General features: G+C 39.2%; 1 protein-coding gene, 1 long non-coding RNA gene, 4 other non-coding genes and 2 pseudogenes across 10 annotated transcripts in view; 1 reads left to right on the forward strand and 7 right to left on the reverse strand.

Moving 5' to 3' along the window:
• The window catches only part of LOC145529390 (uncharacterized), an 89,526-nt gene that overhangs the window by 27,244 nt on the left and 44,769 nt on the right, over positions 1-17,513 (reverse strand). For 4 of the 5 annotated variants that reach the window (XR_014071162.1, XR_014071163.1, XR_014071166.1 and 1 more), the window contains 5 exons: positions 14,999-15,086; positions 13,168-13,214; positions 12,086-12,153; positions 8,214-8,267; positions 7,507-7,586 (listed from right to left, as the gene is read on the reverse strand). The gene's annotated coding sequence lies outside the window, so the exon portion shown is untranslated. The remainder of the gene's footprint in view (positions 1-7,506; positions 7,587-8,213; positions 8,268-12,085; positions 12,154-13,167; positions 13,215-14,998; positions 15,087-17,513) is intronic. The other variant, XR_014071176.1, reaches the window with a different exon arrangement.
• LOC145530740 (small nucleolar RNA SNORA79) lies at positions 7,986-8,131 on the reverse strand. The gene has a single exon (XR_014072041.1). It is a non-coding gene; the product is annotated as a small nucleolar RNA SNORA79 (small nucleolar RNA).
• LOC145529392 (uncharacterized) lies at positions 8,298-12,060 on the forward strand. The gene is made up of 2 exons (XR_014071183.1): positions 8,298-11,455; positions 11,925-12,060. It is a non-coding gene; the product is annotated as an uncharacterized LOC145529392 (long non-coding RNA).
• Positions 11,300-11,371, reverse strand: LOC145530711 (small nucleolar RNA SNORD113/SNORD114 family). Its single transcript, XR_014072018.1, has one exon. It is a non-coding gene; the product is annotated as a small nucleolar RNA SNORD113/SNORD114 family (small nucleolar RNA).
• Positions 12,761-12,836, reverse strand: LOC145530698 (small nucleolar RNA SNORD113/SNORD114 family; annotated as a pseudogene).
• On the reverse strand, positions 14,609-14,682 carry LOC145530694 (small nucleolar RNA SNORD113/SNORD114 family). The gene has a single exon (XR_014072003.1). It is a non-coding gene; the product is annotated as a small nucleolar RNA SNORD113/SNORD114 family (small nucleolar RNA).
• On the reverse strand, positions 15,591-15,663 carry LOC145530709 (small nucleolar RNA SNORD113/SNORD114 family). Its single transcript, XR_014072016.1, has one exon. It is a non-coding gene; the product is annotated as a small nucleolar RNA SNORD113/SNORD114 family (small nucleolar RNA).
• Positions 16,231-16,307, reverse strand: LOC145530708 (small nucleolar RNA SNORD113/SNORD114 family; annotated as a pseudogene).

Consider the following 17,513-nt stretch of genomic DNA (forward strand, 5'->3'; position numbering starts at 1 on the left):
TTCTCGGGGGCCAGTCCGGGGCCAGCATCCACTCATCCAGGACTGTCGGCCCCTCCAGCGCTCACACGCGTGTCCCACTGATTTCAGGACCAGCTCAAAGTCCCCTCTGGCTTCCGGAGGGTCTGAGGCCTCCGCTGAGAGCTTGAAAGAAGAGCTGATGAGGCTGACCCAGCCAGCTCCAGTTTCATCAGAGAAGCAAAACCAAACCGCGGAATTCTGTCTTGCAAACCCTCAGCCTTCTCAGTGACAGCTGAAGGTTTGTTTTCAATCTTCCCTTCTCTGGGAGGAGGCCTCAGCGACCCCCACAAACCAGACTCAGTTCTGGCCGGTGGCCACTGGGTTTCAAATTTTGAAATGGGCCTTTTGCAAAATGTTCAGTTTCAAGCCCTTGGTCCGATTGCTTACATCCTGTCCAAACTTCCTGGGGGAGTGAGATTTATTTAAGAAAGGAATAAAATCCCCATGTTCAGGCCATTGAGTGAAAACATGTTCCATCCCAGGCAATTTCAAGGATTAAGGTTACATATCTCTTAATGAGTCACAGGCGGAAGGCAAAGTGGAGCTGGCTGGAGGAATAGAACCAGCCTCAGTCATGAGGAGGTGCCAGTCCTTGGTGCCAAGGACCCTGATTCTCTGCCCAGGAGGTAATCTGCCCCCCAGCATGGCCTCACAATCATTCCTTTGTACATTCATTCATTCTTTCACTTCATCTGCATTCTTACTGATGGATGAGCGAGACTGCATAGGTTCCATACTGGACAGTGGGGGGTCTGAGGCACCCGACACTGAGCACCCCCAGTTGGGAAGGTCAAGGCTGGCTGGGAAGGCAGATGCCTCACCACATCATTGCCAAGCAACAGGACAGGTTTCTGCACAGAAGTCACATTCATGGCCATGGAACAGCTCTGAGCATGGGGGGGACTCATCCCAGACACACACAGACTCAAGGGTGACGGGAGTGGTCTGCTGGGTGGTGCACAGGGCCAGGGAGCATGTGGTAGGAGGTGTGGCTGGAGGACAAGTCATGAGGATCCTCGCGCGTGAAGCCAAGGAGCTTGGACATCACCCTGAGGCTCTGGGAACTCATGAAAGAGCTCTACGGAGCAGGGGACTCTTCATTCTAGAAAGATGCATAGAGAGGAGGAGCAGAAGACCAAGCAGAGGCAGATGAGAGCCCAATTAGCCTGGACCAATGCGGCGTGATGGAGACAAGAGGGGTGGACCCATGGGCTCCCTGGAGAGATGGTGAAGGTGGGAGGGACTGGAGTCAGAGGCAGAGTGAGGGAGGGGTCTGGGATGGTGAGTAAAACAACACCAGTGGTGCTGTAGAACATTCTAGCAATGTTAGTTAGCAACAGAGGGTGTCCCAGGTAGCCATTTTGAGAAACTCAATGAAATATGGTAGAGGAAAGAGAGAAGGGTCAACACATACTTCATTCTACCATGGCCTTGTCATTTGGCAACACATCTAAGAGAAGTACTTGAAAGTTGATGGGGCACATCAAAGCCTGACATGCAACAGAGCCTTCCTTAACAAGTATGGTGCTTGCATGAAGGTACTGGTGGCTGGCTGGTCACAACTACCCAGGAAATGACCGATCAGCAACTGCACAAGCTCCAAAGTACACTGGTCTCTCTTTTCTCCAAGGATGACTGAAGACCTCATTGACCTGATTGATCCCAGGGAGCCAAAGCCATGGACCAGCTCTCTCCAAGGCTATAGCCTTGTCCTCCTGTCTCTCCCTGAGCATGGGAGAAAAACACGGGGGGCTTCTCGTGAGGGCTGAGATCAGTCCAGACGGCAGGTTCACAAAGCCCTGGGCACCTGGGCTTCATAGCACTACTCACACGTGAAATTAGGTAACTATGAAAATCTGTCTCCCACTCAAGACTGGACCCTCCACCAAGGCAGAGATGAGATACACCTTATTCCTTGCCATCCAGCTTCTTGCACCACAGAAAGGGCCCAATATTTTTTTGAGTACATGAAAAAATGAATGATTAATTCACCAAGCACTTCCGGATGCCCAGACCTTCTTCTGAGTGAGCGTGACACAAAAAGAAGGCCCCAAACTCAAGAAGTTCAAAGCCCTTTGGGAGAAATTGGTAGTTCATAGTCAACGAGGCAATATGGGCTCTGTCAGCAGTATGGACAAAGGATGACCGAGTGAAAAAGGGAAGTTTGGACAAAGGGATGTGGAAAGTGGGAGGAGAGTGCAGGGAACTGTGGGAGTGTGAGAGGCAGGTGAGGTCTGTGTTAGGCTGTGAGGTGAGCTCACCTCATTTACCCGGGAACTCTGGGGAAACGTGGGAACCCAGCTCCAGTACTTGCACACGCTCGGCAGTTAGATCTTATACTCTGGCCCAAGGCCCTCAATGCTTATCGTCCTGCTCACCCTCAGCATTAGGAGGGTCCACCGGCTACCAATATGGTCTCAACTCCTCTACGGAGGGACTGGAGTTTAACCAGATGGGAGAGAATTGACCCAGAAGACTCAAAATTAGAGGCCCAGATGCCCACAGTTAGGAAAGAGGATTCGATTCTACTTGTTCAGTCTGCAGTAGAAAGGTCAGTGGTTTGAGCCAACATCAAATCCTTATGAGGGAGATGGCTATATTCCAAGCCAGATGACCAAGTAGCATCATCAAGTTCAAAGGAAGGATGCAGGATGAGGAGTGGGAGATGGAATCCAGGGTCAGGAGCCAGTCAAGACAAGAGAGGAAGAGGAGTGGTCAGTGTTAGATAAACCATGGATACTGAACAAACAATTGCTGGATGGAGGGAGCAGATGGGAGGGGTAGAGGGAGGGAGGGTGGACTGGGGGCAAATGCCCCATATGGTGCAAAAGTGTGGTCAACTCACGTTTCTTGTTGTCTGTCCCTGGAAGAGGGCACATTATGCTGCCTGAAAGGTGAGTAGTATGGGCTCATCCTAACTGGAATTCTTTAAAAACTCAGTTGAACTCTTCATTCTTCTGGGACAGGGGAATATGGGTACCACATCCATTTGGGAGATTTTTAATGAATGCAGGTGACACCATCTATTACAGCTCCTTAGTAATTTCTAAGGCATCTCTTCCCTCCCTGGTACGGCATTATATACAGGACAGGTATTATGTTAGGTAAGAAGAACCTCATAAGCTTTTGTTAGATAACGCTGGGTTTCCCAGGTGTCTGTTAGTGGTAAAGAATCTGCCTACCAATGCAGGAGATGCAAGAGACTTGGGTTTGATCCCTGGGTCAGGAAGATCCCCTGGAGGAAGGCATGACAACCCATTCCAGTATTCTTGCCTAGAGCATCCCATGAACAGAAGAGCCTGGCGGACTACAGTCCGTGGGGTACCCAACTGTATGACTGACCACACACACACACACACACACACACACACACAAGGTTAATTCTCAGGACAATCCAGCCAGGGAGGTATCATTATCCTTGTCTAACAGGTGATCGTGAGGCTGGAAGTCCAGGGTGTTCCCCGTCTAACCCACTGTCCCGCAGCTGGAAAGCAGGAGGAAGAGGAGGAGTGGCCCCTCGCTGGAGGCACAAAAACAAGACTGTGTTATTTTCGATCTCCTGTCTTGGCAGAGGCCGGGGCAGCTTTCGGGAAGACCCAGGGCCTCCATCCCACCAGTCCGAGCCAACGTTGCCCAAGGATGGGCCGAGGTCCAGGGTAGTCGGAACTGCCAGGATCCTGTCTCACTGTCTGGCACTGGACACAGGAAGCTGGACTCAAGGGAGAATTTGCACTCGGGTGGGCGAAAGCCGCAGACCATCTGACACATCGCCACCTCCCCACGGAACGGCTCCCAGCCATTCTCAGAAGGGCCATCCCAGTTCCACAAAAGCACATGTATTTTTAGCTCTTCGTTCATTCATTCAGCAGTAATTTCCTGGGCACCTCCTAAGCTCAGGCTGGGAAGGCCCTGGGGAGACAGAGAAGAATCTGACCTAGTTCTTGGCTGTCGGGCAGGTCAGCCTGGTGGAGAATTGTAAACAAATGCTTGTGAGCGGAGGAGGATGGGTAGCCCCGGGTATTTAGCATGTGCCCTGAGGCTGGGGTGTGGCTGAGTGGTCAGGGAAGGAAGCCCAGTGGGACCTGCTCCACTCACTGCCTCACACACGGGTCACTGACTTGCTCACTCATTTACTGATCCGTTCACTTATTCACTCTTCCATTCACAGAGCGCTCCATTTATTCTTGGATGACATACTCATTCATTGAGTCATTTACTCACTCAATAATTATCCTTTCCCTCGATAACTCTAATATATGCATTCTCCCATCCATTTGCCTATTCACTCCCTCATTAATTTGTGCCATGCACTGACTTATGTACTCATTAGTTAAATTATTCAACTTTGTCCTCTTTTTACTGACTTTATTCCCTCACTCATTTTCTGACTTATCAATTAATTCATTTGGTTCCTCATCGACTCACTGGCTTATTCATCCCCTCATTATTAACTAACTTCTACTAAACCATTCATTGATAAACTCATTCTGGAAGCCATTTATTAATTTAGTCATCTTTCACTTATTGGACCACTGACCTACTAGTCTTTCGTTCATTCCTTCCTTGACCTATTTGTCACTCACCATCCACCTCTTGACAATTTTACCTACACAGAGACTCATCCACTCAAGAATGTAACAAACCAGGGATTCGGTCGTTGGCTCAGGTATCTTCTCTTTTATAAAGCATGTGATATGTAAGCTGAGGTCCTGCTTTCTGTGCTTCTGGAAAACCCATGTACTTGCCCTTACATTGAATTATTATATTTATCAGTAATCCCACCTAATCCCAAAGAGTTACCTCATGGCTGGAACTAGATCTGATTTAGATATGAATGCCACAACGAATACAGAGCCTGACATGGATTTCGATCTATACTTGCTGAGCTGAAATTATTACCCTAGTATCAGTTATTTTTGCACTCTCTCAGATACCAAGTGCCAGAAAAATTTTAAAATATGGGGTATAGGGACCTCCTGCAATAACCTCCAATTAGGTCACTAATATTTGCCCTGAGATAGGGTAAAAAAAAAAATTCAAGTAAGCGGCATGCAAGATATCCAAATAATTTCAGTGCAACGTGCAGAGTAGAAGTGTATACTGTGCTGTCCTGTGCTGAGTCGCTGCATCGTGTCCGACCCTTTGCGACCCCACAGACTGCAGCCCGTCAGGCTCCTCTGTCCATGGGATTCTCCAGGCAAGAATACTGGAGTGGGTTGCCATGCCCTCCTCCAGGGGATCTTCCCAACCCAGGGATCGAAGCCAGGTCTCCTGCATTGCAGGCAGATTCTTTACCATCTGAGCTACCAGGGAAGCCCAAGAATAGTGGAGTGAATAGCCCATTCCTCTTGCATTGCAGGTGGATTCTTTACCAGCTGAGTTACCCAGGAAGCCTGAACTACATACTATGTAGTATTAAAACAAATATCTTTTAAAATGTTTTATTGTAATGTAGAATGTAATAATCATAATCCTTGTTTCAAAATACATTTTCACCACTGGTCCTCTTCTTACTTAGTTTTTCATAGATTTAACTCACTAAAATACAAGAGTGAACACAATGAATATTTTAACTTCTATGTCCTCACTATATACAGAATTAATATTGATAGATTAAATCTTCTTGGTTAAATGGATCTCAGAGAAGCAAAACTGGGTCAATCGCGATTTTTATTTCATAAAATTTTATCATTGGAATACTCTTGGTCATTTTAATTTTCTTTATATATGAATTTTACTTATTTATTAATTTAGTCAGGTACTCATTTTCAAAACTAAAATCAATAGCAAAGAATCTGCTTCTAAACAAAAGGGAAGCAGGAATTTGCTGTATGAGGCAGGGAGCTCAAACTTGGTGCTCTGTGACACCCTGGAGATGTGGGACTCGGGGGGAGATGGGAGGGAGGGCAAAGAGCAAGGGGCACCTATGGCTGATTCATGCTGACAAATGGCAGAAACCAACAAAATATTGTAAATCAATCATCCTCCAATTAAAAATAAATTAATAAAAAAATAAGCAAGAGGGCAAACTTTGACTATTAAGTCTCTCTGTGTACCCCTTAAATAGAGTGGTAAAACAGTTGAATTAAACAAATCCTTGTTTCATGAATAATCGCATCATTGGTCTGAGTGGCCACTGTGATTTTACTAGCATGTTTATCTTTAATTTGTTTAATTATTTATAGCCCAAGGGAAACACAACCAATCCAAGAATAATATCTTTGACTAAGTCTAGAATTCATCTATGCCCTTTTTACTCTAAGAGGTAGCATTAAATCTATTTTCTAATGAAAATCTTTTTTTTTCCTTTTGCAAAATGAATCAACCATGATGTTTCTCAGACAAATTCTTATCCTTGGTGCTAGCATAATCTTTCATTTCTTTTATAACTGCATGAAACCATCTATTTTTAAAGAATATATTCATCACCTATAAACAAAAGGACCAAACCAAGAATAAAAACTTAATCTCATCCTTACTTTGATCTTTATTCTCCTTGACCACATAGGAAACAGTTAAGATCATCATCATTAAATAATAACTAAAACAACCAAGGTGTAGCCATTCTGGGGCACAAAACAGATGAAACACAGAATAACATACGCTGATCACTGGCTCATATTTTATACTCATTCATTTATTTACCCATTTGTTTAATCCTAATTTTTTCTTTCATGAATCAGAGCCACTTACAACTAAGAGAAGGACATATATTTAGCTTAGCTGTTTCTCACAAAAACCGGTAACAACTGTGTCTTCTTAATGGACCAACATACTTCAGATTGAGTGAAATAATTATATTTCAGAACTAAAATTTCAAACTGAACTGAAGCTAACTTGAAAACTGAAGTGATTATATTTCTTGTTTTATAAATATCCTCAAAGTTGGTCTGTGTTTTGACCTCTCTTTTCTTTTCAATATATTTATTGATCCATTCATTTACTTACACATAGTATAAAGCCAATATCTCTGAAGCTTCTCAACTAGATTCTCAAACATCCTGAGATGATTCCCCCAAAAGTCATACACTAATTCTCTTTTCACCATGGACCTCAGTGGCTCCAAAAATGATTGATCATAATTTTCATTCAGATGCATTCCATTCACATCATTGGTCCAGGTGTGGTCCTTCAGCATTTAACTTGAACAATTTTTAGATGGTGCAATGAACAGCCATGAATCCACTGTCCTACTCAACAAATGGAGTCCTGACTTCCTAAATGAGTAACAGCCTAGATCATCATCAAGAGAGGAATGGGACAAATGTAAAAGAGGGCATATCAGTTTTGAAATGAATGGGAAAGCTCAGGGTTTTTTTCTCTTGTATCTCATTTGTGCTAAATTGCGTTAATCATAAACTTTGGCTCATAACACATTCTCACCATAGGTCTATGCATGGCATTTAAGTTTAATTACATTTATTCTGTTTTAATGATACAGTGGAAACCCACAAACTAACCACCCAAACCAAGAACTTTATTACTCACACGGCATGGTGTGCTCCTTCCCCAGAGGGCAAAGTTCTTCATGGCTGGAGAGTAACTTAACGAGCTGTCATCCATCCATCCTGTGGAATGAAAAGATGTTGACAAATGAAAATGCCTGGATTCGGGTTTTAATTTAGTGAACACTAGGTAATCATGACAACAATTGATTGTAAACAATCATTTATACTACATTCTTATCTCTGGCTCTATGAATGAATGGATCTATTAATTAATGTAGTCAGTTCATTTTAATAGCATAATAAGCACCCTTAAATGAGCCACCCAACATAAGAACTATGAATCTTGCAGACAAGAGACTCTCAGCCCTTTACCGACATTGATAAAAGGTTAGAATTTCATTTTGTAAAAGGTGCCTATTATGTTGAATCAGATTCATCATGAACCTCGGTTGACAACACAATCTTATCATTGGTCCTGACGTGATCTTCTTTGGTTATATCCTGTGCTTCCTTTTTTTTAACTGTTCGACTTGCAAAAACCAGGAGTCACTATCAGATAGGCAAGCCATCTGCATGGTGCTCTGGGTGAAAACAAATCTGCTTGCTCTATGATGGACTAAAATCCCACTACCCAAGGTATAAAGTAGTGAGAGGAACAGCCATCAAACTATCCCATACTTTCAAACCACACACTGACTATCCTAAATAGGTTCCCCCAGTGAAGACAAGAACTTGGCTATTACTCACCTTGAACCACGAAGGTCTTGATCTTTACAGAGTGATTAGTAGTTCACGTCCATGCTGTGAAGAACAAAGCAAACAGCAAAAAAAAGGGGGTGGGGGGGTGGGGGGGGAGAAGAAATGAATAGGCATTCTTCTATAAATTAAAATATTAAATGAAATAACAGAATATCTCTTGTCCCCAAAAAGGGAAATGTGGAAAGGAAAAACATTCTTTTCACTGACTCATGTTTTCCCCTTGATTGACTTGCTATTTAGGTTTTGACTAATGTACTTCATTATTCATTTCCATTTCTCTTAATAAACTAGAACTCACCACTGATGGAAGGCAAGAACACTGACTGTGATTCTCCTCTGTCTAAAGGACCTTTTACCCCAAACGGAAAACTGCTCTGGTTTATTTATTTATTTATGAACCTCAGGGTTCTAGGGTGATATTTTAAAATGTACAACTTGACAGTTGTATTGACCGGTTACAGCCTAATCCTTGATGTGTAATTCATTCTCATCTCTGGTCTTTTAAAATTTTGTGTCCAGATGTAGCCTTTTATCCATTGTTCTGTAATACAACAGACTACCCGGCCAAGGATGAAAACTCTGGTTGCCACTTATACAGGCCTACAGGCTTCCTATCCAGAGACTCCCTAGCCATGACATTTACCTGTGAGGAGCCACTCTGGGGAGCACAAAACAAATATTAAAAAGAATGAAACAGCCTAGATTTCGACTTTGCTCTAATACACTAATGGATGCAGAGTGAGAAAGTTTAGATTAATCTAAAAACTTTGGCTGTGCCACTTGCATCCGTTGGCAGAAAGTTAACCCCTCTTTTAATCTAATTAGTTCAATGATAAATTTTTTAAACATTTTGTTAAGATTGTTTTTGATGTGGACTATATTCTAAAGTCTTTATTGAATTTGTTACAATATTGCTTCTGTTGTTTAGGTTCTGATTTTTTGACCATGAGGCATGAGGAATCTTAGCTCCTCAACCAGGGATCAAAACCACACCCCTTGCATTGGAAAGTAAAGTCTTAACCACTGGACCACCAGGGAAGTCACTCAATATTCTTACCAGAACAAGCAAGAGACAGAATTTCTTCTCTAAGAGGGACATCATCTGAGTGGAACTGGTTAAATCATAATTATTTCAAGACATGCTCATTACTGGCCCACCGCTTTGTCCCTTTGAGCGACTGATTGTTATTAACTTATTCATTTATGCACTCTAATGATAAAACTGCACACGCTCAATGCCATAGCATGAATAATACTAACACATGCGCAGTTCGGTGCTCATTACCAAACTGATAACAGACAGTGTAACTCTGTAATGGAATTCTGTGAGCACAATAGCTTGTGCTGCCTAACAAACTTTTATCAGTGTCCTTCTTTAATTTAAACAGTGCTTAATCTTTTATTTAATTTTATAAACATGTTTCCTAATTAGTAATAAAACAAATAACCAGTAGACCAAAGACATCCTAGAACCTGAAACTGACAATTCACGCAATTGTCTCTATGTTTTGCATTCTGAAAGATAAGCAATGTGAATTCTAACTCCTCAAAAATAAGCTAATAATACGTGCTCCATTACGTATGCAATCATTGCTCTAGGCCTGGCCACGTTTTTATTCACTTATTCCTACTGGCTAAACCGTCATGCAGTAATTCACTTATACTAATATAATCATTATCCATGACCCAAAAAAGCCCCAAAACAGGATAATCAAAGACCTAAGATCTACCTATCAAATCATTTCCCAGAAATGAGATCTCTTTCTTGAATTGACCTCAGTGCTTCATACATGGATGCCTTGACACAGTTTGGCCAATCAACCCAGTTGCCTGGCTTTGATTATATTTCCTACTTCTTAACAATGCACTGACCATGATCAACCAACCAAACTAAGACATGAACTTTTAACTATGACTCACACTGGTCTCCCTGCTCCTAAGACAAGAGTGAATTTGGGGCCATGGCAGAATGCTAAAATCAGTGCAGGAGTGATTGTTCTGAGCAGCACAAAAAAGAGCAAAAAATAAAGTTTGAGACCTTCTATCTATGGGTTGTTTGCATTTCACCTTTCCTAGACTCAGTCATTTAATATTCATTAGTTTACAGTGAACCTCAGAGTTCATTGATTCAATATTGTCCCATTTTTGCTTCACTCATAACTACGTATACTATGTATACTGATCAAATCTCATATGCCGCCAGTCATCATTAATGACCCATGTTAAGACTCTCATTTTATTCATTTGTGTTACATTTGTATCAATTAAATCATTCACCATGGATATTAATAAAAATCACATTATTCAAGAAAATACACCAATGAGATCCTTAAATATTCCTGAACTCTGTCTAAAGAAGCTTTTCCCGTATACACTACGTGTGTGTGTGTGTATAAGTATGTGTGTTTAGTCGCTCAGCCATGTTCAACTCATTGTGACCCCATGGACTGTAGCCCACCAGGCTCGTCTTTACTCAAACAATAACTGAAACCAATATAAGGTCTTTGGCTACTGTTACTCACCATATTCTCTTTCCTAACGTAGGCAACATAATCTTGACCAAGACAGAACCCAAGATCAGCTTGGTGCATCCACACTAAGAGTACCAAGTACACACAATGATAAACAAGCTGAGATATTCTCCTCTCCCCATTGATACACAATTGCCACTCTCCATGTATGGAGTCATTTAAGTGTTTGTTAATTCATAGTAATTTTTATTTTATTTTCAATACAATAAACATCAAACATGCAACTGACTCAGGGCAATTCCTGGTTACTACTTATCACTGAAAATATGCTTAATTTAAGTCATAATATATATAGCCCATTTTATTATCTATTTCAATATATATTAATATTCATTTTCCTGACTAAATATTTTATTAATGAACAATGTTTCACCCTCTTCATCTTTATTCATTTGTACATTTGCTAATTTATTCTGCCAGTGATTCATTTATAATTATATTTTTAAAATTCATGAGCACAAAGACCAGGAAAGAGATCACTGTATAATATTGAAATCTATCTACAGTCATTTAAAATATGTTGAATAGATGAGTTCTTTTGTATTGGACCTCAGACTTCTGGACACATAAAATTCATTGTATGTGATTCACACACCAGACATCATCATTATACCGTGACTAGTCAACTTTCTCTTCATTAGCATCTAATTTGTTTATTAATTCATTAATAAGGAAAGTGAAAGTAAAAGTCACTCAGTCGTGTCCAACTTTTTGCGACCCCATGGACTATACAGTCCATGGAATTCTCCTGGTCAGAATACTGGAGTGGGTAGTCATGCCCTCCTCCAGGGCATCTTCCCAATAATACTATTCCTCCTCATACATTCCCGACCTTAGTTGAAAGGGTCAGTTGAAGCAGAGACAATAACCTAGAATTTTTCATGTTGGACCATGTTTCAGACACACATATATATGACTCATACATCAACGTTGGTCATGATTGACCTAATATTGCCCCCTCCTTTTTTCAATCATTTCTACAGCTTTATTGATCAAATAATTATTTCAGTAATAATAATTTTTAATGTTATGATTCACAAAATTTCAAGAACACTTTTTGTGTCCCATGGGGTCGCAAAGAGTCAGACACGACTGAGCGACTGAACTGAACTGAATCTATATATAGAATTATTCTCACAATGATATACCTTTTATTAATTATCCTCAGTTTTTCTTATATACTTCATTGTAAGTATATAATATAATATAATGTTAACTCTATGCCATATTTATCAGTAAGGTAGAGCTGCATTCTCTAAATATATTTCGCACTTTTAAATGAATAACTTGAAAAAAACAGAAAACGAAAGCAGCTTCACTATTACTCACATTAATCTCTGTATTCCTATTATATACAGGCGGCTGGAGAGCTCATGACAGTGGAAGATGCATCTGTTCTGAGAAGCACAGCAGAGAGCAGACAGTAAAATAAATTATGACACAATCACCATTTCTGAATACGTATCAATGTTTTCAATTTCATTAATAATACCTTTTGCTATACCACATACATTCCTAATTGGCAACGTTTCATCCTATTGTTTTTTAATGTATTTATTCATACATGTCTAATGAAGTGAAAGTTGCTCAGTTGTGTCCAACTCTTGGAATTCTCCAGGCCAGGATACTGGAGTGGGTAGCCTTTCCCTTCTCCAGGGGATCTTCCCAACCCAGGGAATGAACACAGATCTCCCGCATTGCAAGCGGATAATTTACCAGCTGAGCCACAAGGGAAGTCCAAGAATACTGGAGTGGGTAGCCTATCCCTTCTCCAGCAGATCTCCCCAACCCAGGAATTGAACCGGGGTCTCCTGCATTGCAGGAGGATTCTTTACCAACTGAGCTGTGAGGGAAGCTAATTTCATTATTAAAAACAAATCTAAGGCTATACAAGAATACGATCAATATTGATCACAATCAATACAAGAATATGATCTTTGTATATGTCTCATATCTCTTTACAGAAACAATTTCAACAGAGGAACAGTCTAATTTTGTTCCATGTTGGACCTCAGAGTTTCAGACACATATTTTCTCATCGCCCATGACTCCTTTATCATACGTCATCATCACTGGTCCATGACTGGATCTATTCCTCTTCATTTGTATGTTTGTACTGATTAAATTATGAATCCATTGATACAAATAAAAATAATACATGGTTCATAAAAGCTCTAGGACAAGATCAAGGATATACCTAACATCAGTTTGCAGAATCATTTTCCACATAGACTAAACCTTTTTAATTAATAGACCTCAAGCATGTTCATTATTGATTAATTAACATAGTACTTCATATTTATCATTAGGCCATGATAAACTTTTTAATGAATTTAATACTTTCTAATAATACTATAAATATCCTTAAACAGATGACCCAGTCCAAGACAATAATGTTGACCATTACTCACCTTGGTTTCACAATCTTGGTAACAGAGGCTAAAATCAGCTCCAGCATCTAGTCTCAAAAGGATAAAGCAGACAAGATGATCAAAATGTTGAGACTTTCTCTCCACTGATTCAGAGTTTTCACAATTCATTTGCATAGTCATTTAGGCATTTATTAATTTACAGTAATACTTATTTATTTTGCTCTTAATAAATCAAATATCAAAGTTGTAACTTTATCAGTAAATGACGATCATCACTATTATTCCCACTCAAAGACATATACACTTGATTATTTTATTTTCCATTCCAATTTATGTCATCAGATTTCTTTATAATACTTATAATGAACAATGTTTCCTTGTTTCATATTTATTCACTTACATATTTGTTTATCCTGCCACTGATTTCTTAATAATAATGATTTTAGATATTCCTATACACAAAGACTAAGAACATGATCCCCATATATGCCTGGCATCTCCCTATAGGATCACTTCAAAGAGGAAAATATTAGATTTTTTGTGTTGACCTATGGTGTTCCTCATCAAAGACTCACACCACAAGTCATCATTGTTTGTCCATATTTGTCCTCGTTACCTTCCTTCACGTCAACACTTTTTACTGATCATCCATTCACTATTAACAATAAAAAAAAATGCTTCATGGTCACAAAAACTTAAAACAGGGAAGGTCCTTGTCTCTTTCACTTGTCACAGAATTACTTTCCACAGAAACTGTCATCAATTGACCTCAGAGTTTCCTATCCAGATGCATTAATATAATGTTTCATTATTAACCCTACTTTTACTATTTGGCCATGGTTCACAATCATCAATTATTTTTTTATAGAATTTAAAGAATGCAGCGAAAATCTTACAAAAACGAAAACTACAAAACCAAGAAGAGGTTTGACTATGATTCACTTTGCTCTCCTAACCTGTAACACATCAAATGCAACCACAGAATTCATGACCCGAGGAAGGCTTACATCAGCCCACTGTGACAAGTCTAAGGAGCAGAAGATAAAAAAGACATTAAGACATTATTTTAATTAGTCTTTGAATTCCATGTTGCATTTAGTCATTTAAGTAGGTAGTGAATTAGGATCATTTGTACTTTAGCTTCTCCTAAGTAAATGAACAATATCAGTCTTGACACTGACACAGAGAACATAAACATTTCACTTGTCAATAACTATATCATTCTTAGCCAAAGAATAACATCCCTGTACCATAAATTTCCTAATATACATTTGTTTTTAATGTATATTAATAGAATTTCTTGCCTAACCACGTTTCTATGGTTGAACAAAGTTTCACCAATTTCATCTTTATATATTATTTCATTGATTCAATTATAAACATAAAAAGAAAATGTATGAACATAAAACAAGATACTTGTGTATTCCTGACAGGTGTCTATATGGTCGCCTGGAACAGAGGCAATGGGTCTCCATTTTCATTGGACCTCAGAGTTCCAGACACGTATTCATCGTACACGACTAATACACGCACCGAAAAACCATCATTGATCCAATGTTGTACCTAATTTCTTCACTCACTTCTATGGTGTTTATTGATGAATTCATTAATTCACTAATAATAATTTTAAAACTCAATTTTTTGCAAAAAGCAAAAAAAAAACCAAACCGAAACCACTATTCTACGTATAGAATCATTTTCGTACCAATGTATCTCTTTCTTTATACCCTTTGTTTTTCTGTTACATGTCAATTCAGTGTTTATCACTGGGCTACTATTGGCGATTCTTATTATATGTTACTTTTCAACAATACATTAGATGCCCTGAAAGAAATCACAGAAAGGACACAAGATTTTGACTTTTACTCACACTGGTCTCTGTGCTCCTAACACAGAGATGCAGACACAGAGGTCACTACCACGGTATCACTGCTTACATCAGCTCAAGGGTATAGGGTCTGCAAAGTACAAAACAGTCAATGATAAAAAAAAAATAGTTCAGGTACAATGCCCATCGCTCCTTGATTTCCACATTTCATTTACTCACATACTGAAGTATTTATAAATTATTCATAATGGATCTATTTTTCTCCTAACAAAATGAACAACAGCAAACTTGAAACAAATTCATAATACTATAAGTGACTCTCAATTATCTGTATTGATATAATATTTAGTCAAAGGTATACTGGTGAGCCACTTTTTCCTGACTGAGTCTCAGCATTTTCAATTTTATTAATAGTATTTCTTGCCTTGCCACCTGTTTATAGTTAGACAAGATTTCACCCTTTCAACTTATTATTTCTTTACCTTTTTCTTTACCTATCATTTATATTTCTTTACTGGTTCTAAAATTAATCTCTTAATAATAATAAATATAAATCGATGAATACAATAGCTGTACTGGGTATATTTCAACATCTATCTCTAGGATGAAATAAAAGAAATAAACAAGGTTTTTGTTGGACCTCAGTATCAGGACATATATTATTCATTATATAGACTCATCTGCTACCAGTCATCATCACTAACCCAAGAAAACCCTTTTATTTTTCATTCTCATAAACATTTGGGTTTATTTATAAATTTGCTACTAAATACACATAAATGAAAAATAAACTAAAATATCCTCAATATCTATCTCAAAAATCTTTTTCCGAGACTAACTCTGTTGCCAAAACTGACCTCAAAGATAACGTTTATAGATTAATAAAGATAATATATCATGTCAATCTGACACTTTACATGGCATTTTCCCTTCTTTGATAGAGCAACTCCGGGAGTTGGTGACGGACAGGGAAGCCTGGCAAGCTGCCGCGCGTGGGGTCGTGAAGAGTGGAACACGACTGAGCAACAGAACTGCAACTATCCTTAAACAAACCACTCAAACTAAAACACTGGCTGTTACTTACATGGTCTTAACACACCTACAACACAAATGAAACCAGAGAGTGTGTGACCGTGGAAGATGCTCCCATCCGCCTAAGTGCACCCATTCTGAGGAGTATAAGGCAAAGGAGATGATGATAAAATGAGGCACTCTTTCCGACATCTGTCTACAGAATATCTTCTCTGCTGTGAATGGACAAGCTTAATCCAATATTGGACCTCAGAGTTCCAGACACGCTTTCATTGTATACAATTCACATTGATGATGACCAGAAATCATCATCCATCCAACATCGGTCCCCTTTTCCTGCACATATTTCTATATCTTTATTGGTTAAATAAAAATCCACTAATAAATTTAGCAAGAACAATTTAAAAAATAAAGCAAAAAGAGCTCAGGTGTACACTGAAGTATTATTACTTTAATGTATCTTCCTCAATAATACATTGTTTTCCATATATACATACATCAATAGAATAGCTCATATATCCATATTCAACACTCTTATGAAACTGCCTTCTTTACTTATCTTCAACATTTCTTTACTTATATTCAACATTCAACAATAATACAGTAAATTACTTCAATAAAAAAAAAAAAAACGGAGAACTTCAACTATTATTCACATTAATCTCCACCTTCCTATTATACAGAAGCAACCCCAGAGCTTCTGTCCATGAAAGACGCTAAATCATCTGTACTGGTTTCTTTCTGAGGAGTACAGAACACAGATGATAATAAAAATATTGACACCTAATAACCACTGGTCCTTGTTTTCTATATTATATTTATTCAGTATTTAGGAATGTATTACTTTTCCTTTCTGTTCACATTTTTTTAATCTTGTTAAAAGAAAAAGACTCAATCTTTAGTCTGAAGCAGAACTACTAAACTGTCTCTTGCGCATTTCTAGGTCTTCCCTGGAGGCTCAGTTGGTAAAAAGTCTGCCTGCAATGCAGGAGACCCAGGCTCAACCCCTGGCTCAGAAAGATCCCCTGGGGAAGGAAATGGAAATCCACTCAAGTATTCTTGTCTGGAGAATCCCATGGACAGAGGAGCCTGGTGGGCTACAGTCTATGGGGTCATAAAGAGTCAGAAATGACTGAGTGACTAACATTTTCACTTTCATGCATTTCTATCTAATCTTGGTAAAAGATGTGACCCTCACCCATTTATTTAATATGATTCAGTGTTTTCAGTGTTTAATATGGTATCTTTTCTCTCATTCAATATGTTCCTATTTGGACAGTGCTTCACTTTTTTGCCTTATGTTTATTTACATTTGCTTAATGGTTCTTCAGAGATTCATTAATAGTAACAAATTCAAGTCTATGAAATCAAAAGAAGAATATAACCTACTTATATTCCTGATTTATCTCTATAGAAAGAATTTCACCCAAAGGAAGAGACTGTTCTGGGTTGGACCTCAGAGTGTGAGACACGTTTTTATCGTTGAGAACTCTTCCCATCACGATCATCATCACTGGCCCGTGAT

Source organism: Giraffa tippelskirchi, chromosome 12, assembly GCF_054371585.1.
Source record: "Giraffa tippelskirchi isolate mGirTip1 chromosome 12, T2T-mGirTip1v1.2.pri, whole genome shotgun sequence".
Taxonomy (NCBI): Eukaryota; Metazoa; Chordata; class Mammalia; order Artiodactyla; family Giraffidae; genus Giraffa; species Giraffa tippelskirchi.